The sequence below is a fragment of the Ailuropoda melanoleuca genome, chromosome 14 (genome assembly GCF_002007445.2).
Source record: "Ailuropoda melanoleuca isolate Jingjing chromosome 14, ASM200744v2, whole genome shotgun sequence".
Classification (NCBI taxonomy): domain Eukaryota; kingdom Metazoa; phylum Chordata; class Mammalia; order Carnivora; family Ursidae; genus Ailuropoda; species Ailuropoda melanoleuca.
Genome location: NC_048231.1, coordinates 39,360,472 through 39,386,216, shown reverse-complemented (window position 1 = coordinate 39,386,216; position 25,745 = coordinate 39,360,472). Strand labels below are relative to the sequence as shown.

Sequence of the window (25,745 nt, the reverse complement as noted above, 5' to 3'; positions counted from 1 at the left end):
GCCATCTTCTCCCAACCCAGACGCGCTGTGCGCCCACCTTCACTGCGCGCCCGCTGCGGGATGGGGACCCCTGCGACGGGGAGGGCACAGGACGGCTTCGGATTTCTTCCGGCCGCACTCCCCTTTTTTTTTTTTTTTTTTTTTTTTTTTTTTCCTACAGGCCACGCCTCTGCCCTCCTCCCAGCTCCCGCCCGCCCGTGAGGAGCACAGAGACGCTTCCTGTTACAACCAGGGAAACTGAGGCCCAGAGAGGTTAAGCTGCCTTTTCAAGCTCAGCAAGCTGGCTTTGAACCGAGCCTCGAAAGATGGGAAAGCTTTGGACGTTTGGAACAGGGAGGGTTGCTTGGTAGGCAAGAGGACGACTCGGGCAAGGCATGGAGGTGGGCCAGGATGCAGGGGTGGGGTGGCGGGGCAGTGAGTAAGGTCCCGCCAGATGGTGAGGACCCAGCAAACGATTCCATCTAACCAAGGGTCAGTGGAGGCTTAGCTGAGCATCTGGGTCGCTGGATGGTCAGACAGAATCAAGGAGAGCAGTGAGGCGGTTGTCCAATGTTTGCTGGAGACATTTCGAGGCTGGTCGGGAGGCGAGGGCCACCGGGGAGGCCAGGCCTTGCAGGGTCTGTGGCACCTGGTGAGTGCTGGGAAGTTGGTTCTGGGGAGAAAGTTAATATCTGCGTTTTGATGGGGGCAGAGGGGCTGGATTCTTGCAGCTCTACCTACACCGGTCCCTCATCCGCTCCCTCAAAAGGCCTGGGAAAGGTCAGGGGGCGTGGTGGGCTCCCTGCAGGAGGAGGGGCCTCGCAGTGTGACAGTCCGGTCTGAGGGGCTGGGTTGCTCCCAGAGAGGCCGACAGTAGGGGCTAAGGACTGAGGACAGTCAGCAGGGCGCCGGGCAAACGGGTTGGACCGGCTGAGGAGGGGGCACAGCCTTTGGGTGTGGCAAGCTTGCCACGCTCCTGACTCGCTGCCTCGGGGCTGGTGACCTAGGAGGCCACATCCGGGGCGTCAGCCTGGGCGGGGTCTGGGGCGGTGCCGGTCCTGCGGAGAGGGCAGGGGGCGTGGCCACAGCCGGGACGGGGGGGGGGCACCCCCAGCCAGCCGTCCTCAGCAGGAACCTGACCCCCTCCTCTGCATCTGTCCCCATACCCCGTCGGCAACTGTCCTGTCCCCTCTGCCTTTCCACAGCCAGGCTGCTCCCCAGAGATGTTCCCTGTCTCCCCCCCACACACAGCCTCTCCTGGGGGCCTCCCTCGGCCTCACTCTGCCTTCTGCCCCCCTGCTTTCTCACCGCTCCTCAGCCTTCCTTGGCCACCGTTGGACGCAGAGCCCTCCTGTGTCCCGTCTGCACCCACTCTTCCTGGAGGTGAACTCTGCTCCCGAAGAGTCATCAGTCCCCTCCGCACGCCCGGCTAAGGACACCTAGAGGGCCAGTTTTGACCCCTCTGCTTCCCGAACTTCAGACCCAAATAGCTGGCTGGGTTGGGGGGCTTATTGGCCATCTCTTGCAAGGCTCCTCTGACACACCAGGCCCAACCCAGATGCCCAACCCAGCTTCCTCCTTGGGCTCAAACCACGTGGAGTTGAATCCCAGCCAGCTCCAGCTCTTACCGGCTGTGGGATTTGAGAACAAACTACTTTCCCTCTATGTGCCCCATAAAATGTGGATAATAATAGTGCCTCCTAGAGTGGTATGAGGAGTCAGTATAAAGTGCTTGGAACAGTGCCTGGCACAGAGTCAGCGTTCAGCTACGAGTGTGTTTGATTCTAAGGAGAAGACCCTTTCCTTACCCAGCCCGACCTGGCCGGCCCTGGGAGACTGTGGTAGGCAGCCTCCATAAAGGCCCTCACCACCCGGGCCATCCCACCTCCTCTATTCACATCCCACTGTAATCCTTGCCCCTGGAGTGTGGGTGAGGAGTGACGTCTGGGTCTAGTGAAGAGAAAACAGGAAGTGTTGGGGTTGTCACTTGTAAGATTAGGTTATAAAAAGACAGACTTGTGTCTGGGGGGCTCTCTCTCTCTCTCTCCCTCTCACTCTCTGGTTCTGGGGGAAGCCCACTGCCATGCCCTGAGCAGCCCTATGTCCAGGCCCACGTGGCCAGGACCTGAGGCCACCAGCAGCCAGGTGCGTGAGCTTGAAAGCAGATCTGTGCTTCAGGAACCTTCTGGAACGTTACATTTTTCTCCAAGTCTTCACAGTTGTCTCATCTACACCAAACTCAATGGCAATTTTTCAAATTAATTAACTTTTAAGAAACCTTTCCAAAACATCAATTCAATGTTCATAACACAGTGACCATCTTTTTGCACTCTCATTTTGGCAGTGGGTGTACCATTCAGTTAAAGGAATCCCATTAACATCTTTTAGGGGTATAAAGAGGTTGGGGAACAAGGCAGGTGACTCTCAGGGGATAGGGCAGAAGCTTGGGGCAGACGTGGAGCAGCCCCTCTCAGGGGTTCCTAACTTGGGGTGGGTGGATGAGCTTAAAGGTTCCAGGAGCTCCCTGAACACGTACCCATCACCGGCATGGATGGGTATGTCTGGGTTTTGGAAAGGGTCAGCAGCGCCTGTCAGCTTTTGCCCATGGGCTTCGCAGAGGGAAGTGGCTCAGTGCAGTGAGCAGATTAAGTGCTATGGTCTTTCCAGTGTCTGGGAACTTTAAAGGCTAAAATGTACAAAATATCTCTGTCGACCCCCACCCCCCCACCCCCTTTTGCCTCTGGATCCCATGAGTCCCCAAGTCTCAGTGGTTGTGCCTCCTAGATACCTCCTGGGTCCCTTTTCTCCTTCCTAGGAGCTCTCCCCCTCCCTCCTCTTTCCCTCCCAGTTCAATGTCTTCTGGAAGGCCTGACCAAAGTGGGCTCTTCCTGCCCTCCCTGGGCAGCCAGAAGGTGTCTCCTCTGGCTCCTCCCCTTTATATGCTCCTGCCCCTCCCCCCACGGAGCCCCTCCTGCCCTTTGAACTCCAACCTTCCCACCTCACCTAGAGCTTCCCAGCTTCAGGTTCCTTTCTCAGCCAATTGCTTGCTTGCCACCTTCCCACCCAGACTGCAGACGGAGAAGCACCGGGCCTGCGGCTCTGCTCCTACCAGTCAGATGGCTTATTAGTCCTCTGTGTCCTACTTGTCCCACCTGCGAAAAGGGGGCAGCAGTGGCTGTCCTTGCCCTTCCCTGGATTGTTGGGAGGATCAGATAAGAGAGGTGAAAGGCTTTGTGAAGGACTGCCATCATCTTTATTATTATTTATTATCGTTGTTGTTGGAAACACTCAGAAACAAGAAGCTCAAAGCCGTAGGATGGCTATTAAGAAAAGCCAAACTGGGGTGTCTGGGGGGCTCAGTCGGTTAAGGGTCTGCCTTCAGATCCGGTTATGATCCTGGGGTCCCGGGCTCAGCCCCACGTTGTCGGGCTCCCTGCTCCGCGGGAGGCCTGCTTCTCCCTCTCCGCCTCCCCCCCCATCCCCGTTCATGTTCTCTCTCACTACTTCTCTCTCAAATAAATAAAATCTTCAAAAATTTTAAAAAAGAAAAAAAGAAATGCCAAAAACCAGCAATAATTCACCTAGAGTGTTAGGCAGCGTGGGGAGAGGAGGGAGAGGTGCAGAGGACCTGGGTTCAAGGCCCAGCCCATCAGCTTCGGGGGGGGGGGGGGGGGGGAGGAGCGGCCAGGACAACTCTCCCTCCTCAGACACAGTAGACACTGCCTGGGGCTACCCTACTTTTAGAGGCCCATGAAATGCTTCCATTTTGTTAAAAATCAGAAAGAAAGAAAAAGAACTTTAAGGGGTGAAGAAAAAATTTTATTCATTTCTATACTAATGAAGTCATAAAACTTTCAGGGGTCCGTGTGTGGCTCAGCTGGTTAAGCGTCTGACTCTTGATTCCGGCTCAGGTCATGATCTCAGGGTCCTGAGGCAGAGCCCTGTGTCGGGGTCTGTGCTGGGCACGGAGTCTGCTTGAGATTCTCTCTCCCTCTCCCTCAGCCCCTCTCCTCCCTCCCACCCCCCGCTGTACCTCTCTGAGAGGGGGCTGAGGCGGCACTAGGAGGGAGCCTTGGTGTCTCTCCCAGCTGACCTCCCGCTGGGACCCCTGCCAAGTAACCCAGCTGCCTCCCTTCACACTAAGGGTTGAAGAGAAGGTGGCCAGGAGACCTCATTTAAGTACAATGTCCTCCAAAGTGTATCTGAAAACTCCTGCAGGCCCTCAGAGGCCTGGGGGGTGGGGGGTGGGCGCTGAATGCCTTGGGCCTCAGTTTCTCCCAGTAAGACAGGCCCAGAACCAGGAGGAGCTTGGAGGCTGGGGGTGGGGTCAGGCCCGTGCGCGCTTCCGGCCTGGCCTGGCAGGCTGTGGGCGTTCTTGGCAGGAGCCAGCCAGTCGGCTCTGGAGGAGGACCTGATGGGGCTGGGAAGCAGCCAGCTCTGGGGGAAGGAGCAGAACAGCCTCAGGCTCCCCAGGAAGGGCCTCCAGACTCCCAACCCAGGGAGGTCAGACCCCCCCAGGCCAGTGGCCTCTCACAGGGAGCCAGGCTAGGCACAGATGGAGGACGGGAGGGGTGGTCTTAGGTCACCGGTGGTGGTGGTGGTGGTGTACCCCTCGCCAGCCTCCATGGCCCAGAGGAGCTCTGGGCCAGATCTCTGGCCATGTCGAAAAGCCTGGGCCTCAGTCTCCACCTCAGTAAAATGCAGGGCTTCTGATCCCTGCCTGCCCGCTGCCTGGGCAGAGACAGGCTTCTGTGCACTTGGGTCTGCTGCACTCCCGAGGCTGTCCCTTCAGCCGCTACTTTGACCTCCTCCCCAGGTTGTAGAGGGGTTGCTAAAAGCCTGGACTTCACACCCCAGTTCCTGGGATCCCAGACTCCAGAGCCCCAGAACGGGGAAGCCTGGACTGGCGTCTGCCTGGAGCTTGGGCTGTTGGGGGCATGTGAGATCTTCCACTGTCCTTCCAGCCCTGGCAGTTGACGTGTCACCTCCCTGGACCGCAGAACCGGAGACAAGGCCAGGTGGAATGGAGAGTCTTCCCAAGGAATCTTGGGGGTCCTTCCCTGGAACCTCCCAGTGTCCAACCCTGGGTGAATGAGTCCTGCCATCTGTGGGGGCTGAACCCCATCCCAGAGACTCCTTTCACTGCCCTGTGAGGTCACCAGTGGGGAGCAATGCCCCCATCTATGGATGATGAAATGGGGCGCCACAGAGCTCACCCAGCCCCTCACCCAGGCTTCTCAGAACGGGAGGGCAGTGTCCTTAGGGATACTGGGCCAGGGGCCCAGTGAATTGTCTGCCCCAGGCAGAGGGAGGCCTGGCCTCTGGGGCTGCCCAGTGTCTGCAGTTCCCCGTTCGCTCACTGCCCCAGCCCTCTGAGGCTCAGTGGCTGCTGAGGCTATGGAAGGGGACCTCCCCACCCCCACCCCTCTGGACTATGTGGGAAGCAGGGCCAGGAACCCTATATACCCCTGCTTGGGCAGCTGGGGAACGGGCACATGCTGGGCCTCAGGACAGCTGTGGTCATGAGTACATGGCAATGCCCAGGGCCCGTCCCAGGCCAGGGTGGGCGCTGCACCCTACATGGCTCTGCTGGTGTTGGGAGGAGCTTTCTTGACCAGAGTGTGAAATGATATCCTCATTGGATCCTGGACCCCACAGAGCCTCAGTGAGCCCCAAATTGGGGCTGGGTCCAGGCCCAGAGCAGGGGATCTGAGCCCCCAGGGGTGGGCCCAGTCAGCTGGCCACCTGGCATAGTCCCTTTCTGGGGCCTGGTGGTCTCTGCTACATAAGACTCTGGGGGACCGAGCAAAGCCCCAGCGTTTCACAGGTCCCCAGGGTTCAGTCTTCAGGCTGGGGAATGGGAACAACTTCACTTCAAGTGCTGTGTTGAGGACCAGCTAACAGCAGGAAGAGCCGGCCTGGTGTGTGGCCTGTTCAGGCCCTCCTTCCCTGCATTAGCCAGGTAGCCTTGGGAATGTGGAACAGAGAACTTGGCTGGAGCCAAGAACTTCAAAGGGGTGGGGCTGGAGGCTGGCATTTAAACATCTGGAACCTTCTACAAAATCCACTGTGGGGCCGGGCTTTGGGACCTCGGCCTCCCACCCCCAGTGGTGGAAGGCTGGGCAGGCAGTGCAGGCCGCTGGAAGGCTATAGCTGGCCTCAAGTGAGGATTCTGCCCATGGCCTGTTTTTCCATAGGTATCCTGGGGGCGGTCACCCTCGACCCCAGCTGACCTCCTGGGCCAGTCCCTCCCCACAGCCCATCTCTGCAGATGGCACCTCCCTCCCTGCCCAGATGCCTCCTGTGCTCCCACTGCCAGGTCCCGCATGCTGCTCAGTCATTCTGTTGCCTGCCACCCCTGAATAGGCACTCCTCATGCCTCTGCTTATGCTCTGCCCCCCCAGCCCCACCTGCCCATCCTGCAGATCTCTGCCCACCCCTCCTCAGTCAGAATGTACCTCCTTGTACCGTGTCATCAGAGCTCCTGGTAGTCACATCAGCCAGACCTCCTGTTCACCTGCCATCTCTCCCTGAAGCAGGCAGCCCTGAGGGCAGGCCCCTCAGCTACCCCTGGGAGCTGAGGATGTGGTACCAAGGGCTTCCCAGCAGGCGCCTATGGAAAGCAGGAAAGCCTGAATGGGCAGAAACACACCAGTCCCACGTTATCCCCAGTTTACCAATGAAATGAGCTCAGAGAGGTTAAGTGACTTGCCTAAAGCCACACAGCCTTGAAATGGCAGAATTGATTTGAAGCTGGGTCAGTGGGTCTTGAGCACTGGGACTCCCTCTGGACCTCCTGGGGCCCTGACAAGATGCAGGTGGAGACCTTGTGGCCCTCACAGCCAGGCTGACAGAGAGAGGAACAGAAGTGCTAGGTCTTGTTGTGGGAGGAGGACGAGCTGGTCCTGCTTCCTCTCCTGCCTGAGGAAGGAAGTTGTCCACATCAGGAACCCACGAGAGAGGGGTTCAGATACCAAAAGAGCAGGTGGGGCTGGGGCCTGGGCCTGGGCCCATGAAGACCATGGAGGCCCCTGTCAGTCTTGGTCCAGGGGCCCGGCTGGGGGCAGGGTGGGACCGCGGTTCTGGGCCTTGCATCACCGAGGGGAGGACTGTGTTGGGCCTTCCTGATGCTCGTGCCCCAACCAGCACCCTGACGTGTTCCGTTGTTTACTCCAGCCCCCCTGGAGGTCACCTGTCCACAGCAGTTGAGGCTTACGGATCAGAGGACCCCCGAAGACTTCCACCAGCCCTTTCCCCCTCAGAGTGCCTGTGTGGGGAATATAGTGGAGGGTTTGGGTGGGGGTGCCAGAGGGCAGGCAGGTGGGCTCTGCCGTTCACACCAGCCTCACCTGCATGCCCTGTCCTGCCTCTGCCTCCCCAGGAGAAGCCAGGTGCGCACTCGGCCTATTTGGAAGGCTGCCCAGTGGCCCGTGTCCTCGGCTATGTCAGGGCCGGCTCAGGGGGCCATAGAGCCGTGATCCCTCAGATTTTCTGCTGTTGTCCCGGCTCACATTCAATGCTAATCATACCGAGAGCTTTCACTAAGTTCTTACCTAAGCTGTTCTGAGGGCTGTTAGGAAGGATCTCGCTCAGGGCGCCTGGGTGGCTCTGTCAGTTAAGCATCTGACTCTTGATTTCAGCTCAAGTGCAGATCTCAGGTCTCAAGTTTGTGGGATCGAGCTCTGAGTTGGGCTCCATGCTGGGTGTGGAACCTGCTTGGGATTCTCTCTTTCCCTCTGCCCCTCCCATGTGTGTTCGCTCTCTCTCTGTCTCTCACTTTGTCTCTGGGGAAAAGAAAAGGAAAAAAAATAAATAAAGGATCTCACTTAACCTCACAGGTCCTGGTTTTGCAGATAAGGAATAGGAGGTACAGAGAGGTTAGGTGACTTGTCGGTGGCCATGCAGCTGGTGGGTGTAAGACTCCGGATTTGAACAAAGGTTGTCTGGCCCAGAATCCTATTCTTAACCACTACGGTCACATGTCTTTTGTGTGAAACAGCTTAAGCCTCCATCTCAAAATTGGGAGAATGTCCTTCTTGCCTCCCTGGGCCCCTGACTCTGTCCCACAGTAAATCCAGACACTCCTGGTGTTTCCTCGGGCCTGGAAAACGACTAAGAAATCCGCTCCGTCACAGGTACATGCTTCCCTGCTGCCTGACTGCTGGGGTCACCCCATGGAGGTGGGGGTCAAGGGGACAGGAAGAGAGCAGCGTGGGGCACCTCCAAGTGTCGACCGCCTGCCTATGCCCTTGGGTTTCAGACACCACACATTCCCTGACCCCAGCTCCAGGCCTGGATCACAGCAGGAAAAAGAAAGCCATAGAAGGCTTTATGAGGAAAAGCAACATGCTATCCTCTCCTGTCCCCCCAGAGAGCCATCGCAGTTCCTGGTGGTCACCTCACCCCCCTGTCCACTGTCCCTCCCCACCAGGCCTCCCTGTCCCTTGCCCATGGCATCCATCCCCAGCTTGGTCCTCTATCCCTGCCACCTTTGTGACCTTTTTGTCTGTCCCCTCAGCTGCCACCAGTCTCAGGAGGACCTGGGCCACCCCCTCCCAGCCCCTGTCACCCTGTCCTCCCCCGCAGCGTGCCCACCTTGTCTTCAGGACCACGGCCCTTCCTGCTGGTTAGATTCCAGGCACATCCAGCTCACACCCCTAACAGACTTCCAGGCTGTGTTCATCGGTTTGCAGGTTGAAAATCAATAATCAGTTTCAATGCTTTTGCAGATCTGTAAACCTCAGAACAGGCAACTTTCAAACAGGATCCTCTGCTATCCTCAGTCCTAGCCTCCCCCCAGCTCCCTGCTGCAGGGTCACACAGTGTCAGGGCGCCAAGAGGCCCCGGAGACAGCCTTCCTATGCCCCCATTGGAGACAGCACCCTGCAGCCCCAGGCAGGAGCTCAGAGAAGCTATGGGACTTGCCCAAGGGCGCACAGCTCGCTGGTGGTAGCAGAGACTGCTTACCGTCCTCCAGGTTCCTGTCCCCACCCCACCAGCTCCGGTGGTCCAAGAGAATAGAACCCCTGATAATTCACCTGGGCATTTGCGGCTTAGAATTAAGACATTTCTAAGTCAGTCAAAGAAGGACAAATACCATATGATTTCACTCATGTGGAATTTAAGAAGCAAAACAGATGAACATAGGGGAAGGGAAGGGAAAATAAAATAAGATGAAAACAGAGGGAGGCAAACCGTTAAGAGTCTCTTAACTATAGGAACAAACTGAAGGTTGCTGGAGAGGAGGTGGGTGGGGAAGGGGTAACTGGGGGATGGACATTAAGGAGGGCACGTGATGTAATGAGCACTGGGTGTTCTATGAAACTGATGAAGCAGTGAGCTCTGCCTCTGAAACTAATAATATAGTCTATGTTAACTAAATTGAATTTAAATTTAAAAAAAAGAAGAAGATACTTGTGGGGTGCCTGGGTGGTTCAGTGGTTTAAGCCTCTGACTTTTTAAAAAAGATTTTATTTATTTATTTGAGAGAGAGCGAGAGAGTGTGAGAGAACACGATCAGGGGAAGGAGCAGAGGGAGAAGGAGAAGCCGACTCCACGCTGAGCAGGAGGGAAATCATGTGCGAGCCAGCAGGAGGAGAGCGCAGAGTTTATCAAAGTCACAGAGTGCGGGTATAGACAGAGTGTCTGGGGGGATGCGGAAAGGAGAGAGTCTGGTCGTAGCTTGAGGTTCCGGGTTTTTATTGAGGATGGTGGCCTCATGCACGTGTCTTCTCAGGCATCCAGGAACAAAGAGGAGTGTTTAGGTGTCCTCGCTAAGTCGTTTATGCCCTGGAGCCAGGGGGCTTGGTGAGTCAGTGGTCCTGGAAATGATGACCCATCTGGTCACTCCTTAGAGGTTATCTGTTGTGCTGGAAAATTCCAAAGAAGTCAGTAGTCCTGGACCTTTATACGGAAGATGTACATTACCTGTTCTGTAGGGGGTGTTTGAGGCAGCTGTGTAGGTCCTAGCAAGAGTAGAGGCAGCAAAAACAGTCTTCTGGGGGTCCTTGCAGGCGTCCTGTCTCACTCCTCCCCCTTCCTCTACCTTTCCTTCTGTGCTGTCTGGGCCACTGGCCTCTCCGGGCTTAAGTTCTGCCTTCCGGCCCTGCCTGCCTCCCTCCCACACCGCTGTGGCTCAGAGATAACAAATGAGCAGGCCCTTGGGGCAGGAGGCTGGTGTTCATATTGCCAACCTGGGGGACTTGGGAGGCAGCCACGAATGACCCCCTTGCTGGCCTGTTCCTGTTCCAGGGGACTTAACCTTTCATTTGGTGAGTCGTCATGAAACTTGTCACAAGGTAGGCTGGTCCTTTCTCCCGAAGTGGCGGATGGAACATAACCTTTTGAGTTTTCCCACCAATGTTTCCTAAATTGCGGAGGCCAATGAACTCAGAGAACAGGACTTGCTACCAGCACAAAATCCCTCGGTTTACAGAAGAATCCTTGTGGGTGTGGTGCTCTGCCCCCTTAATATAGGAATGAAGTAATGATGTTGAGTCATGAAGAAGATTTTATGCATTCACTTGCTTCCCCGCCTCCCACCCCAAATGTCTGAGTCAACCTGATGCTGTGAAAGCTGAACCATGTCTGTCCTGTGGCAACTCTCCCCCCACCACACACTCCTCGTTGAGGAGCAAAGTTGTAGGAGAACGTGAGTTCTGTGGTCAGTGTGACCGGTTTCCAGCTGTGGCTCCGACCCTGCTGGCTGTGTGACCCTGGGCATGTCACTTAACCTCTCTGGGCCTCCATTTCCTCTCTGCTTTCACTCCCCAGCGAGGCCAATATGGGGATGGGGTTTGGGGTAGGGACAGTAGTCAGGATGCTGTTTCCTTCCCTGGCACAGAGCAGCCCCTCCAAGAACCTTCAAGTGGATCTGTTGAAGGGCTTCGCACTGGGCTGGGATACCATGTCCGTCAGGAGCTGTCTTGGGCAGACTCGGGAGCCCGGAAAAGCAGAGTTACCCAGGCCAGCCTGAGCGGCCGGTCCTCCACCCCCTGCTTCCAGGAAGAGGCCACTGGGAGGGCGTGCTGCCTGGTGAGGCTTCTGTCCAGGGGCCTCTCCCCTCCTGCTGCCCTGACTTCAGGTTCCTCAGCCCGCAGCTTAGGACTGACGGGGGCTCTGCGGGAGAGCCTGCCCAGCCACTGGAAGCGCGAGTTTTCCCACTGGCGACTGTGATGTTTGCAGTGAATGAAGAGCCCAGATTTCACGCATCGGTCTCCAGGCCCGGCTGCGTGAGGCCCTTCTGGCCTGGTGCCATTGCTCGCCTGGGAGACAGACTTCCGTTGAAAGGCGCGGAGGCCCTCGGTTGTCTTGGTGTGGGGATCCCGTGCAGGAGGGGCTCCCGGGTGCGTGGAGGAGTTCCGGCTTTTTTGAATTGTGGTAAAATGCACATGACATAAAATTGACCACTCAGCCATTTGTCCGTGCAGAGCTGGGTGGTAGCAAGCGCGACCCCGGCCGCGGCCGTCGTCCCGCCGGCCGGCTCCAGACTTGCTCTCATCTTCCCGAACTGCAAGTCTGCCGGTGTTGAACAGGAGCTCCCCTGCCCCGCTCCCCTCAGCCCCTGGCTCCCCCCATTCCACGTTCCCTCTCTGTGAACGTGACGACTGTGTATCTCACAGGAGCGGACTCAAGCGGCATTCGTCCCTCTGTGACTGGTCCGTTCACTCGGCACGACGCCCTCGGTTCAGCCGAGGTGCGGCCTGTGTCCTGTCCGTTTCCTCACTCTTCCAGACTGAGGCAGTCCAGTGTGTGGACAGGCTACGTTTTGTTTATCCATTCACCTGGGCTTTTAAACATTTAATGTATTATTTTTTTTAAAGATTTTATTTATCTACTTGACAGAGAGAGAGCCGGAGAGCACAAGCAGGGGGAGCGGCAGAGGGCGAGACAGGAGCAGACTCCCTGACGAGCAGGGAGCCGCCTGAGGGTCAGGACCCTGGGATCACGACCCGAGCCGAAGGCAGCCACTTAACCGACTGAGCCACGCAGGCGGCCCTCATCTGTGTTTTACAGATTGTGTTTATTTTAACATTTTATTTATTTGAGAGAGAGACAGCGCGAGAGAGAACGAGCAGGGATGAGAAGAAGCGGGCTCCCCCCAAGCAGGGAGCCGATCCAGGGCTCTCCTGGGATCATGACCTGAGCCCACACGGCGCTTAACCGACTGAGCCACCCAGGCGCCCCCTCATCTGGTTATTACTATTTTTTTTTTAAAGATTTACGAGAGAGAGAGAGAGAGAGAAGCCAGGGGAGGAGCATTGGGAAAGGGAGAGAGAGACTCTTAATCCTTTTTTTAAGCTGTTTTGAGAGAGAGCGCGCCGCGCACGGGGCGGGGGGCAGACCCCCAGGGAGCGGGGAGCCAGAGGCAGGCTGTCAGGTGGGAGAGCTCGGTCCTTGCCTCTCCGCCTCAAAGAAGGAGCCTCGTGGACAAAGGAGAGTGAGAAAGCAATACAAGTTTACTAAGTGAAGATACAGAAAAAGCCCTCAAGAGTGAGAGGGGTCCTGACAGGGTTGCCCCTGAGGGTCTCCAGGGTCGGTCTTGCACAGAAGCTACCAGGGAACTAAATCCTTCCGACATTTCTACCGATACCACCACTGAGCGAGGAGGAGTGGTAACCCCTTCAAAGCCTTACTTCCTTTTTAGGGTCTGGTTGCTCCGCGTTGGTCACAGGTGATTATCACGAAGACACCCAGCCCACGCGCCGAAGGTAGGGGGTCCGATTTGCCCCCTTATCCCTGGCCTCCCCACACCTCCACATCTGGGGGATTTCTGTGAGCCTGATTGATAACCCCATCGCTCCCTGCCCAGCCCCGCTATCCCTTACTCCGCTGATCCCGGACCCCGGGACCAGGCCCTGCGCGAAGGCAGGCCCTTCACGGGAGAGCCACCCTGGTGCCCCAGAATCTTAATCTTAACCAGGTTCCACACCCAGCGCATGCGTTCCATTCGCCGTTGGAGCTCACGACCCTGAGATCACGTCCTGAGGTGAAATCAAGTCAGACCCTTCACGGACAGAGCCACCAGGCGCCCCAATCCATTCACCTGTTGGACAGCTGGGTTTTCCCACCTTCTGCCGGTTGTGCATAAGGCCGCCACGAACACGCGCGTGCAGATGAGGAACGCTATCTCGGTGCTGGCGACGTCATGTCACCAGGTCCTGAAGCAAACAAGCGCACCGCCCGTGGCCGTGAGTGCTAGTGGGCCGCTGAAGTGATTCGGGTGATTTAACGACGCCCGCTCGAGGCTGACGGTGGAGGGCCGCGTGGGCCTGGGAGCGACTTGGGTTTGTTTGAGAAAATCTGAAGGGGGTCAAGCGGATGCCTGCCCCAGGCCTCTCCCCCAGCCTCTCCCTCTCCAAGGCCCACCCCTGGCCTCCGCCCTTGTCGCCCTCCTCGCCCAACTGGGACCCAGAGCAGCCAGAACCCCCACCACCCCACAAGTCCCGCTGGGTCTGTTTTGACTGGGTCCCAGGGAGGCATCGGATTGGCTCCACTCTCACCAGGCCGTTCCTGATTGGCCACTGGTCAGTCTATGGCTGGGCTCACCCTGGTCAGGTGTCCATTCCTGGTCCAATCAGCGGTGGGGAGGAGGGCCCACCTGGGGCCTGCAGTTCTCCCAGGGGTCTGTGCAGCGGGCAGAGACAACCCCCCCCCCACCTCCTGGGGTTTGTCCTGCGCACCTGCTGTCTAACAACGTCCCTTGGCGGTGTTTCGGGAGGGGACTTGGAGGGCCCCGGGATGAAGGTCAAGGTCTGAGCTGACTGACCTCTGAATCCTAAGCTTGACCATAACCAAGGGGGGGGGGTGGATGGGGGAGCAGTCCTGCCTCTGGGCTGAGCCTCACAGGTTCCCCCATCTAACAAAGTATCTGTGTCTTGGTGCCTGGGGAGTCGGTGGGTGTACGGACAGAAATAGGGGTGTGTTTTGGGGGGTATCCCAGGGTTTTCCCCAGATGCTGCTCTTCTCCTGGGCTCTTCTGCCAGCGACCCTTTTCTCTCTCAGGAACCCCCACAGTGAGGACTTCAGCTCCTGTGCTGTTTTTGACCTGGCCTCAAGTCCTGGGATGTCCTCTTTGGGGTCTAGGTCTCTGCACCGACTCTTCAGTGAGTGTCTGCGCACGGGAAACTGTGGGTACCTCTGCCCTTCGGCTCCAGGCTCAAGTCAGTGCGACCCTATGCCCACCCCCAGGCACACACTCTACTTCTCCCAGGGGATCTACCCTCCCTGAAGCGTCTGTCTGGGGGCTGGGCCCCACCCCAACAGAGGAGCGTCTCTTAATTGTCCGGGGCTAATTGTACGTTTCACCTGTGCGGCTGGGCGGGGCCTCCCCTGGGCCTTGAGCTTGTTATTGGAAGGAAACGGATTTCCCCAGTTTGGGAGAATGCAGACTTGGGGGTGAACCCATCGTGGTTTCGGGTATTTATCATTCTCGGCAGGTCTCATTCCCTCAAGGAGAGCTTGCTGTAAACAACTCAAAGGGAACCCCTCCTACCCAGCAGGGGCTCCTGACCTAAGGGGCGCAGGTGGCACACTGCAAAATACACAGGCCCCAAGGGTTTAGGGCAGAGACCTGGAAGGCTCAAGCTGCCCCCAGCACCGTGGGGTGGGGGGCCCTCTGGAGCCACAGGCCGCTCCCTAGGCCTAGGCCTCCATTCTTTGTCTTTTCAAGAACTATATGGTTATATACACATTATTATCATTATTATTAGTAGGCTCCCAGCCTGGGGCTTGAACTCACCATCCTAACATCAAGACCTGAGGGGAGATCAAGAGTTGGATGCTTAACCAACTGAGCCACCCAGGCGCCCCTCCTGATGTATGATTTAGACACCATAACATCCCCCCAGGTGTAAGGGCACACGTCAGTGCTGTTCAGTAAATGCATGGAGTCCTCAGCACAACTCAGGTGTAGACCATTCCACCACCCCCACGAGGTTCCTTGTGCCTCTTTGCAGCCAGTCCCTGCTCCCACCCCCAGCCTCAGGCAATCACTCACCTGATCTCCGAGTCTGTGGATTTGCCTCTTCCCTGCACTTCAAGTGCACAGAACTTTGCAATATGTAGTCTTTTGTGTTTGGTTTCTTACTTTTGAAAAAACTTTATTTTATTGTAATAACAACACTCTCAACACAATTTTTAGTGTACAATACATTCGTGTGGACTACAGGTGTGTTTGGTTTCTTGTCCTTATCATCATGTTTTTGAGGTTTATCCCCTTGGTGTGTGTTCATTCCTGGCTGTTGCTGGATCATTTTCCATGGTGTGGATACACCACACTTTCTTGATCTGTTTAGTGTGAACAGGGGGTTCCATTTTTTGCTCTCATGAACGATGCTGCTGTGAATGTCGGTACAGATCTGTGTGTGTGTGTCTAAGTTTGCATTTCTCTCGGGCAGGTACATAGCAATAGGATTGCTGCGTCATACAGTAAGTGTGAGAAACTGCCGAACTGTTTTCCAAAGTGGCCACACCATTTACATTCCCACCTGCAAGGTGTGAGAGTGGCAGTTCTCCACAACCTTGTCCACAGGGGTGTGGTCAGTCTTTTCATGGTTAGACTTTCAAATAGGTGTCTAGTGGCGTTTTATTCTGCTCTAACCTGCATTTCCTTTTTTTTTTTTTTTTTTTTTTAAGATTTATTTCAAAGAGAGCACAAATTGGGGGAACAGGCAGAGGGAGAGGGAGAAGCAGACTCCCCACTGAGAAGGAAGCCCGACACGGGGCTCAATCCCTGGACCCCAAGATCACGACCTGAGCAGAAGGCAGATGCCTCACCGACTAAGCCCCCAACGTGCTCCTTTAACTTGCATTCCCAGTGACTGGAACATCTCATGTGCTTGTTGGTTAGCTGTATATCTTCCTCGGTAAAGACCCTTTTGAAATCTTTTTCCCTTTTAAAAATTGGGTCATGGGGCACCTGGCTGGCTCAGTCAGTGAAGCGTGGGACTCTTGATATTGGGGTTGTGAGTTCAAGCCCCACGTTGGGTGTAGAGATTACCTAAAAATAAAATCTTAAAAAAAAAAAAAAATTGGGTCATGTGTTTTATTCAGTTCCAAGAATTCTTGATATATTCTAGATATATGATTTGCAACTATTCTATTTCAGTTTGTGGTATCAGTGGTATCTTTTGAAGTGCAATATTTTAAATTTGTATAAAGTCCATTTTATTAATTTTTTCTTTTACAGAAAAAAATATAGAATATCTAAGACCTCAAAAAAATAAGACCTTTTTGCCAAATGCGAAAGTCATGAAGATGATCTCCCAAGTTCCTTCCTGAGTTTACCTTATTTTCCCTCACCCCCCACTTCCTCAGCTTTTCCTTCTTCCACTCCTGCACCCCACTTTTGACTGCCTCTCTCTCCACTTTTGTCTCCTTTAAGCTGTGTTTTTGTTTTGTTTAATTGTTTGTTTTTTAAGTAGGCTCCCCATGAGCGTGGAGCCCAGTGCGGGGCTTGAACTCACAACCCTGAGATTAAGACCTGAGCTGAAATCAAGAGTTGGACGTTGAACGGACTGAGCCACCCAGATACCCCCCCCCTTTTTAAATTCTTAAATCAAATCATACTCCACAAGGGCGGGGATCTCTGTTTTGGTCACTGGTGAGTCCCAACAGTGCCTGACATACGGTGGGTACTAGGTGGACGCGTGTTGGGTTCTGTCACATTGTTCCTCGGATAGTGCTGCATTGCATCTGGGAGGAAAATCCAGCAGCATTATTAAGGCCCAACTTGACCTGGGCCTGCGCACCCTGTCCTCTTGCCCACTCCCGTCCTGCCCTCCTGGTCTTCTCTCTAGTTCTCAGGTGTGCCAAGCTTACTCCCAAATCAGGGCCTTTGCTATCATTGTTCCCTCTGCCTGGAATTCATTCCCTCTGCATTCCTCAGCTCTGACGCCTGTCCGTCAGAGCCCAGCCTGTATGTCACCTTCTTTGAGAAGTCCTCCCTGGCCACCTCGCCTAAAGCAGCTGCCTCATCCGCCGTGTCCCATCACACTATCACATCGCCCTGCTTTCACTGTCCACAGTGCACCATCTCCAATCAGAAAACTTCCCAGTTAGGGGCGCCTGGGTGGCACAGCAGTTAAGCGTCTGCCTTCGGCTCAGGGCGTGATCCCGGCGTTATGGGATCGAGCCCCACATTAGGCTCTTCTGCTATGAGCCTGCTTCTTCCTTTCCCACTCCCCCTGCTTGTGTTCCCTCTCTCGCTGGCTGTCTCTATCTCTGTCGAATAAAGAAATTAAAAAAAAAATCTTAAAAAGAAAAAGAAAAAGAAAAAAAAGAAAACTTCCCAGTTAATACCTTTATGGAGTGGTTGGTTGTCCTCCAGGCTCCATGGGCAGGACAGGAGCAGGGAGGAGAATGGAGCTCCTGGCCCTCTTTGGTAAGCTCTTCTGCCTCCAGGAGCCCTCCTTGGTTATTCTGGCCCCTGGAGGTTCACCATCTCCTCTGTCTTCGTTGCTTTCCCACTGCGGTAAGCTGCGACGTCGGTGGCGTCCGATGAACCACGCTTCCTGATAATCCACATTGACTCTGGGCTTGGCCACGCCCCTTGTTGGGGCCAATGAAACGTGAGCAACTGTGATGGAAGTAGAGTTCGACAAGCTCTTGCACACTGGGGCTTGTTCTCCGTGGAACCTAGCTGACGCGCCATGAGGAAGGCCAGGTCAGCCACCTGGAGAGGCCAAGGAGGAGAGAGCCGACGAACCTGGGATGACAGCCCGTGCTGGCTGCCAGCTCAACTCCCCGCTGACGCGCACATCTCCTGCAGGCGCAGGTGAAACCACCGTGGGTGTTTGCCCCGGCTGAGCCTCCTGCTACTTGTGGCTGTATCCATGAACTCGGCTGATGTCACCTAAAGCAAAAGAACCAATCGGCCAGTCCAGAGAATTGTGAGACACAAGGAATCATTGCTGTTTCCAGGCACTGGTGTGGGGCTGCTTGTTACACAGTGGTAGATAGCCGACACGCCTGTGGAAGTCTCATTTGTCTCTCAGGGTTGGTGGCCTAACTACAGCCTACTCTCCTCCTCACTCCCTGTCCATCACTCTGGAAGGTGGGCAATTCTCCCAATCACCCCCGCTCCTTGCAGCCAGGAAGCCTCTCCCACGCCTTACTGGCCTCCTTGCCAGTCCTGTCCTGTGTTCCTTCCACAGTGGATGTTAAGAAAAGCCTAGAACTTTAGTGACACTTGGCACAGCTCCCCATTGGGCAAGTGTAGGCAGAGTAAGGGGACCCCTCATCTCCCCCATCCAGATAGCACTAGACCCTCAGTGGGCTCCCCAAGGCATGTCCTGAGGGGAAGGGGGTCCCTGCAGTGAGAGCAGAAGACAGGCCTGGGACACAGTAACACAAAAGGTGGCCCAGCAGCAGTCCACAAGGGATGGCTGGGGTCCTGGCCCGCCACTTCCCAGCTGTGTGCCCTGTGGCCCGCTGGTTCCTCAGACCGCTCTCCTCTCGGTGTCTACATGGGATCTGCACGGGCCGGGTATGTTGAACTCTGGCCCGAGAGGCTCATAAAAGTGCCTCTGGGGAGAGTGAGGAAAGGGCCAGAGTTGTGGGTCAGGGAAGACCCTGGGGGGAGCATTCAGGACGCTGGCTGTGTGGACCACGTTCCAGGTGGAGGGAACAGCTAGTGCGAAGGTGTGTTTCCTGGGGGACGCCTGAGGCTGGGCTAAGGGCTCGCCCAGGGGCCACTGCGGCTTGCAGGTCATGGGGGTGCAGAGCCCGGGCTGGCTACCCTGAGGCTGACACCGGTAAGGACAGGGGGCAGCGCTCGGCCTCACTTCCCAGACCCGGAAACTGAAGCGCCCCTCGGCCTCTTCCGCTCCCAGAGAGCCGCCCTTCCCACGCGGCGGCCCGCGGGGTTCGCGGGCTCCCGGACGGGGGAGGCGGGAGGAGAGGAGGCTCGTTTCCCCACCCGGGCTATTCGCCCCTCCTCGCGGGACAATCCGCCCCGCCCTCTACGCCCCGGGACTTCTGATTGGCGGGTCGAGCAGCGGCGGGCCCAAGCCCCGCCCGCGGGGAGGGCAAGGGGCCGCTACTGGGGGGGCGGAGCGGGGCGGGGCGGGCAGGCGAGCCTGGTGCCCGAAGAGCAGCGGAGGGCCGCAGGCGTAGAGTGGGCAGCATCGTGGCTATTTCAGAGCGAAGACAGACCCAGAGGCTTGCGGAGGCCACATAGCGAGTGGCGAGCGGGGTGAGGTGTCGGGGGTGGAGACCCAAGCCCGCGGACCCCGCCGCCGGATAAGGGCGCTCAGACGTCCTTGCCCCCGAGCTACCTGGCCCCGCGCCTTCGCAGGGCCTGGGACCAGCTGCAGGCTGCGAAGACGCGCGCGGCCGCCAGGGGGCGGTGTCGGCCCGCGCTGGGCGCTGGTAGGGCGGGACCGCACTCCTGCCCGCTCTGGTCCCCTGCGCCGACAGGGAAACTGAGGCCGAGCCCACACTGGCTCCGGCCAGTGTCTGGCCCCCTCCCCAGGGCCGCGGGGCGGGGCCTGGCAAGGGGACCCAACTTCCCAAGCCCTGCACCCGATCGGTGCCACAAACCGAGTCAACGTCCCGGTCTGTCCATGCACCTGCTTTAGCCCCTTGAACTTGTTTCCCCTTGAGTCACCACAGAGAAAGGTTTTCTTCGGATGCAGGGATCCAGACTCCCACGGCTGGGGGACCTTGGGAAGGGGGAGTGTTTCCACGCTCAGTGGCACACTGGGGCCGCTGTTATTGAGTGACCTGTGTGACCTGGGCCAGGCCCGGGCCTATGGCCTCAGTGTGCCCTTCTGCCTCACTTCTCTGCAAGCCAGAACTCGTTACTGATGACGGGTTAGTGGAAAATAAGGCGGAAGGCTCAGACAATGGGAGGCTGTGCTTGTCCCCATAGCCCTGGGTGTTCAGCCTCCAGTGAGGATGTTGCTACCGCAGTCCCGAGGGCTTGGCCAGATACCTCTTGGCCCTTAGGGGTCACCGACACCCTCAAGGTCACACAGCCAGGCAGCTGTACTGTGTGCCCTTGGTGGGGGATGGGGAGAGGGGAGGAAGCAAGCTCAGCCTTCAGCATTCCCCACTGCTTTCTTTGCTTGCCAACTCTCCCTCCTGCTGCCTCAGTCCCCAGGGCAGCTGGAGCTGGCCTCCACCTGAGGAGCCAGCTCTGTGTCCCTCCATCTGCACTTGGGCTGGGCCTCTGCTGAAATCTCCCCTTGTGCTTAGGGCTTCCTAGTGGTAAGGACTCTGGTGCAGCCTGGCTGAATCATGGACTTCCTGCTCCCAGCCCTCCAAGGCACCTCAGGCATCAGGACCTGCCCACACTCCCCACAGCCAACGAGGCCTGCTAAGCCCCCACCCCTGCCTGCTCCCCCCACCCTGGAGTGCCTGGACCCCACCCACCCACCTAACTCCTTCACCACTTAGTCATCAGCATTTATGGGGCACCTACTATCCTCCTGCAGGGGCCGGCCCCTCCCTGTGGTCTGACAGAGGAGAACCCCCCAGCAGCGCAGGACAGTGTGGTAGGGACCCAGAGAGGCTGGGAGAGCTCCTGTAGTTAGGTGACACCCGAAATGAGGCCATGCAGACTTCTGGGGACTGGCCATCCAGGTCAGAGGGAACGGCATGATCAAAAGCCCCGGGGACCTGAGCACTGACGGCCAAGGTTCCTGGTGGAATGTGAAGGGGTCTGGCCTTGAGGCAGAACAGAGGTTTCAGTCTGAGATGGGCAGCATCTTGAAGCCGGGAGGCTCTGAGCAGAAGAGGGCCCTAGCTGACGTGGCTTTGACAGGATCCCCTCAGGCTCGAGGAGGCGGGGGCTGAAAATGGAGCCACGAGACTGGGGGGCAGCCTTGACCTGGGAGGTGGGATGGAGCACTGCAGACTGGTGGGGTCAGAGTGTTTGGACATGGAGCCCAAGGGACTTGACTGATGACACAAGGGGCTGCATGACTCCTCATCTCAGATAACCTCCTCCTCCTGGAAGCCTCTCTTGCCCACTCACCTCTGGTCTTCAGAACAGGCTCTAAGGGCCCGTTTGTTGGGTACATGAATGATGAAGCTGCTTAGAAGTGCTGGCTGACTGCCCGACTCCCCGGGCCAGGGATGAAGGGGCCCTGACCCACCACCCCAACTCACTCTGAGGCCTCCCTTCTGTGAGTGGAAGAGACTTCCAGGAGGAGGGGCCGCTGCTTTCATCAGCTCTCGCAAAGGAGTCTGAAACCCCAAAGAGGCTTGGAACTCATGGAGCCAGCCTTCCCTTCTTGGGACAAGATGAAGCTTGTTGGTTCTACCTCTGTGGGCAAAGCCCTGTCCCTTGAGCCTCAGTTTCCCTATCTGTAAAGTGGGCTGACAAGCCAACCTACCTTACTGGGCAAGTCAATGACATAACAGGCCATGAGACGGCATTTTGCCAATGGAAACTTCCTCTTTAAAAACTTATCTTGGGGCGCCTGGCTGGCTCAGTCAGTCAAGCACGTAACTCTTGACCTCAGGGTCATGAGTTCAAGCCCCATGTTGGGGGTAGAGATTACTTTACAAAAATGTACCTCAACTCCACAAGTGACATCTGAGTAGGTACCTCTTGTGAAAGATTCAAACCACAAAGAAGATACAGAGAATGAAAACGATAAGGGTCCCTTTCTCCTTTTTGCCGATTCTCTCCCCAGGAGCCACTGCTGGCAATAGATCAATGTGTGGCTTCCAGCATTTTTCAAACAATATGTATGCTTTTTCTTTTCACATTTTTATGTTGGGATATTTAAAAATGAATCCTAGCAGCTCAGTTGCCGAGGCTAGCTCTGTGCCAGGCACAGCCGTGTCCTGTGAGAGCTCAGTTTCTCCTCAGGGCGGCTCTCTGTGGCAGAGGCCATTCCTCTCTCCACTTGACAAACAAGGAGCTCAGGCTCTTTCACCCGTGGCCCCAACATACTGGTATGTGCACCGGTCACAGGGCAGCCATCATCATTATGCTGGGATGACAGGCACTGTCCCAGGTAAGTACTCTCAAGAGTTAGGGCTTTCTCAAAGGATGGGCCTGGCCTCCAACTGGTCTACGCCAAAACGAGCATCCCCTGCTCATTTCGTGAGAAAGCCCCAGACGCAGCATGGCGGGATCCAGAGATCCTACAGGGACCCAGGGGTGCCATGGGAACTGTCTCACTGGGGGTGGGAGGGAAGAGGGTCTCGGGCAAATGAGGGAGTTGGTCCCTAGGCTTCAGGCTCCCACAGTCCTCTCCACAAGCCCAGCAGAGGCACAGGGACCAGCTGCATGTGGCAGAAACCAGAGCTGGGAAGGGTGAATCGTGATGATTTAAGCCATTCCCCCTCAGACAGTCACCTAGGTGGTTTCCAGGCTGTCATTGTTAGAAACGCAGCAAGCACACTGCCTCCTTGTTGTCTGTAGTCACCTGTATTCTCCTCAAAAGTTTAACTCTGAAGTAGTTAGACAGGAAATTCACTCTAAATTCTTTCCTAAAATTTAAAGGAGTAAGCAAGTGAACAAAACCCACATCAGTGATTATTGGACATGGAACTTGTTAGCGTGTGGGCCAGTACTTCTGTGGGATGAGATACCTACCCCCAAATTGCTTGACCCAAGTACGTAGCATCTACCCTGCTGGGGGGGCCCTCGGGGGTGCCTCCTCTCCCTTCCCCTGCCTGAGATCGAGGGCCTGATTCTTCACCCTGTTATATGTTTGCTGATTTCTTACAAAGCTGAAGACCTTCATGTGTTTATTGGCCACTGAGTGAATTGCCTATTCATGCCCCTTGCCCATTTTCCTCCTGGGTTAATCCTACTCACTGGATTGCCAGAGATGTTTACACCTTCTGAGTGTCAGTCCTTCACTATACATGCTGGACTCTTTGGTTCCCAGGATATCACTTGTCTTCCCTTGGTTTTATCCTGTCTTTGGTCAGTATTGGCATCTCAAGCCGAGCCTTGAAAGACCGGTTGGATGGCGCGGAGAGTTCTGTGGGAGAGCTTGAACCCGAGTGCAGGTGGGGACAAGCCCAGCTGTCCAAGGGGAGAAGCTGGAGGGGCAGGAGAGAACACCATGGAACGGGCCCTTGGAGGCCAGGTGGGCTTTGGCCCAGCACAGCCAGGTGAAGTCCAGGACCCAGGGGAGGTGGGGGCAGGAGGTGGAGGCTCCCATCCTCTTTCCTGGTCCTGGCCATTTCACATTCTGGCCTTGCCCAATCTTGCCCTTCCTTTTGAGATCTGAAAATCCACCTGATTCATTTCACAGATAAGAGACTGGAGCTCAGACAGGTGGAGTTACTCAGCCTCAGTCCCCACAGCTGGTGAGCAGCTGATTAGAACCCAGCTTGTTTGGCACCAGCCTCCTCCCTCTTCCTGTAGCACACACCCTGAACTGGGCTCCAAGGCCCTCACTGACTCTACCTCCCTACCTGGGCACACCCAGATGCCCTGTGGGACAGGCTCTCCCAGGAGAGAGGGGAGTGGGTTTGGGGTTGGGTTCCAGAGGGAACACGACAGGGTCAAAAGTCAAACCCCATACCAAGAAGGCAGTGGCCCTGCCCCAGGCCTCCTCAGTCTCTCCATCTTCTGCCCACTCCCTTGTGCCCCAGCCACCCTTCACCCCCTCCAAGTCCATCCTCCCTTCCTGAAGGAAGCTGCCCTTTTGCACCCTGTTCACACTGTTCCTGAAGCAGTCTGGCAAAGAAGTGGCTGCGGAGGGTCACACCCAACCCTGGCACCTCCTCCCTGGGTCTGGGCCCCAGCAGGGCCCCCTAGTAGGCATGGGCAGGACGTTCACGGCTAGCAGTGCTGGAAGAACATACATGGGCCCAGGCACAGGGGGAGAGCTTCCACCAGCAGAAGATGCCCCAGCGACCCAGAGTGACCCAGAGCGGCATGTACCCTTGAGGATGAGTCTAAAAGTAACCTTAGGAGAAGAGAGCAAGTGGCTGGCTGTGAGGGCTGACCAGTGCTGTGAGGGACAGTGTTACAATGTGTTTCCCTGCCACCGAGGGAAAGACCCAGGGATGGGCTGGGAGCAGGACAGTCACATGGGCCTTCAGATTCATCCACCTGTTATTTCTTAAGCTGGACCATGGCTCCCAGGCATTCATTATGATTACTTTTGTATGCCTGAAATATTTCACTAACCAACTGACTTCCAAACCCCTTCCACCTTCACTTCCAGATCTTCAGGACAAACCCTAGTTCCTTGCCCCAGCATTCAAGGCTGGCCCCTCCCTGTTGACCTCTGCAGCCTTCCTCTGCCACTCCCAGACCTTTGCTCCAGCTGTGGCTCAGCCTGGAATGCCTTTCCTCTGCCCTACCTGGTCTTTCTAGTTAATCCACGTGCACAGGAAGCTTCTAAGTGGTGGAGAAATGGGGTCAGATACGACTTTTAGAAAGATGCCTTTAGGAATCCCAGTGAAGAGCGCAAGTTGAAGGGCAAGGTGAGGAGGGCATGGAGAGGTGGAGAGAGACCTGCCCTGAGGCCAGCTGCACACCGTGGCACCCAGCCAATGCCCTCACATCCTCATGCCATCGGTAGTCACGGAGATGGAACTCCATCCAGCCCTGGAAGAATGAGGACAAGCAAGCAAGGAGGCTCAAGCCTTGAGCCCCAGGTAGTTCACCTGGGGCACCACTTCCCGAGGATGTCTCCCAGGGCCTGGGGGCTCCAAAAGGACAAACATCAACTCCAGGATCTCCATTCAGTCTCCCCCCCCATCCTCAGAGATGCCCACAATGGGAAAGCTAGGACAAAATGCAGGGAAACTGGGGCCCAGAGAGGTCAGCTGGGGAGAGCTGAGGTGAGGCAGATGGATCCCAGATCCCTGGGGCCAATGACCTAGTGTCTTTAAATCTGGTGGTGGCCATGGACCCCGAGAGCTTCAGTGCGGGCCTATGAGATCACACCCCGCCTAGATGGGGCAGTGCTACCGGTGCGGTCTCAGCATGACCTTGGACGCCTGCATGTGTGGCACCCCAAACCTTGGACCCTTTGTGGAGAGGCTGGGGTAGCTGGGGCCCAATCCCCCACAAATGCCTGAAGGAAAGTAGGGGAAGCACCTGGTTTCCCTTCTGGCTGCTCCTCCCTTGGAGGCCGTGAGCCTCAATCTCCTGGCCTGTGAATTGGGGCTCATAACTCCCACTGCTACCAGTTGTGAAAATGAAGTGAAATCAGTTACGTTTAGCATAGAGACTGGCCCACAGGACGAGCTCCTAAATAGCTGTCGCACGCATCCACCCGCTCCCTGGGAACGTTGGCCTAGAGCAGGGGCTCCTGATGCCCCGGCCCTGGCCGGACAGAACGCAGCTGGGGCCCTCGGGGATCACAGCTCTGCCTCTTGGCCCCTCCGTGTACAGCCGGGAAAACAGTCCCGGAGGTGTCCCTCAAGGTCATAGAGGGTCAGTGCAAAGGGGAGGCGGTACACGACTCCTGGGGTGACGAGGAAGGCACGAGTCCGGAGCCGGGGCGCCCAGGCGCGCGCCCAGACTCGCATTCAGCGTGGGCTCCGGTCGTCCTCCCGGTCCCTGGCCGCCGGCCGCCCGCCTGCCGCCCGCCGCCAGGAGCCTTTCCTCGCTCGCGGCTCGGGTTTCCAGGAGCCCCGCCCCCCGCGCGCCCTCAAGTTTCTCCCAACTTTTCCGCGGGTCCTGCTGGGCGCCCCGCCCACCGGCTGGTTACGTAACAATGGTGCAGCATAGCGACCAATGAGCGGCGACGGGGTCCAGCAGCGCGGGCCAATGGCGGCGGCGGACGGTCCCGCGGTCCTGCCGGGCCGGGGCCGCACTGCGCCTCCCGCCGCCC

The 25,745-nt window shown here is 56.7% G+C and overlaps 1 long non-coding RNA gene across 2 annotated transcripts; it reads left to right on the top strand.

The window, feature by feature from the left end:
- Positions 1-12,576: 12,576 nt before the first annotated feature.
- LOC109489564 lies at positions 12,577-15,918 on the top strand. 2 transcript variants are annotated; one of them, XR_002142589.2, is made up of 4 exons: positions 12,577-12,689; positions 12,902-13,169; positions 13,984-14,084; positions 15,616-15,918. It is a non-coding gene; the product is annotated as an uncharacterized LOC109489564 (long non-coding RNA). The 2 variants fall into 2 exon arrangements; XR_002142588.2 differs by lacking the exons at positions 12,577-12,689; positions 12,902-13,169 and adding an exon at positions 13,645-13,731.
- The last annotated feature ends 9,827 nt before the right edge of the window (positions 15,919-25,745 follow it).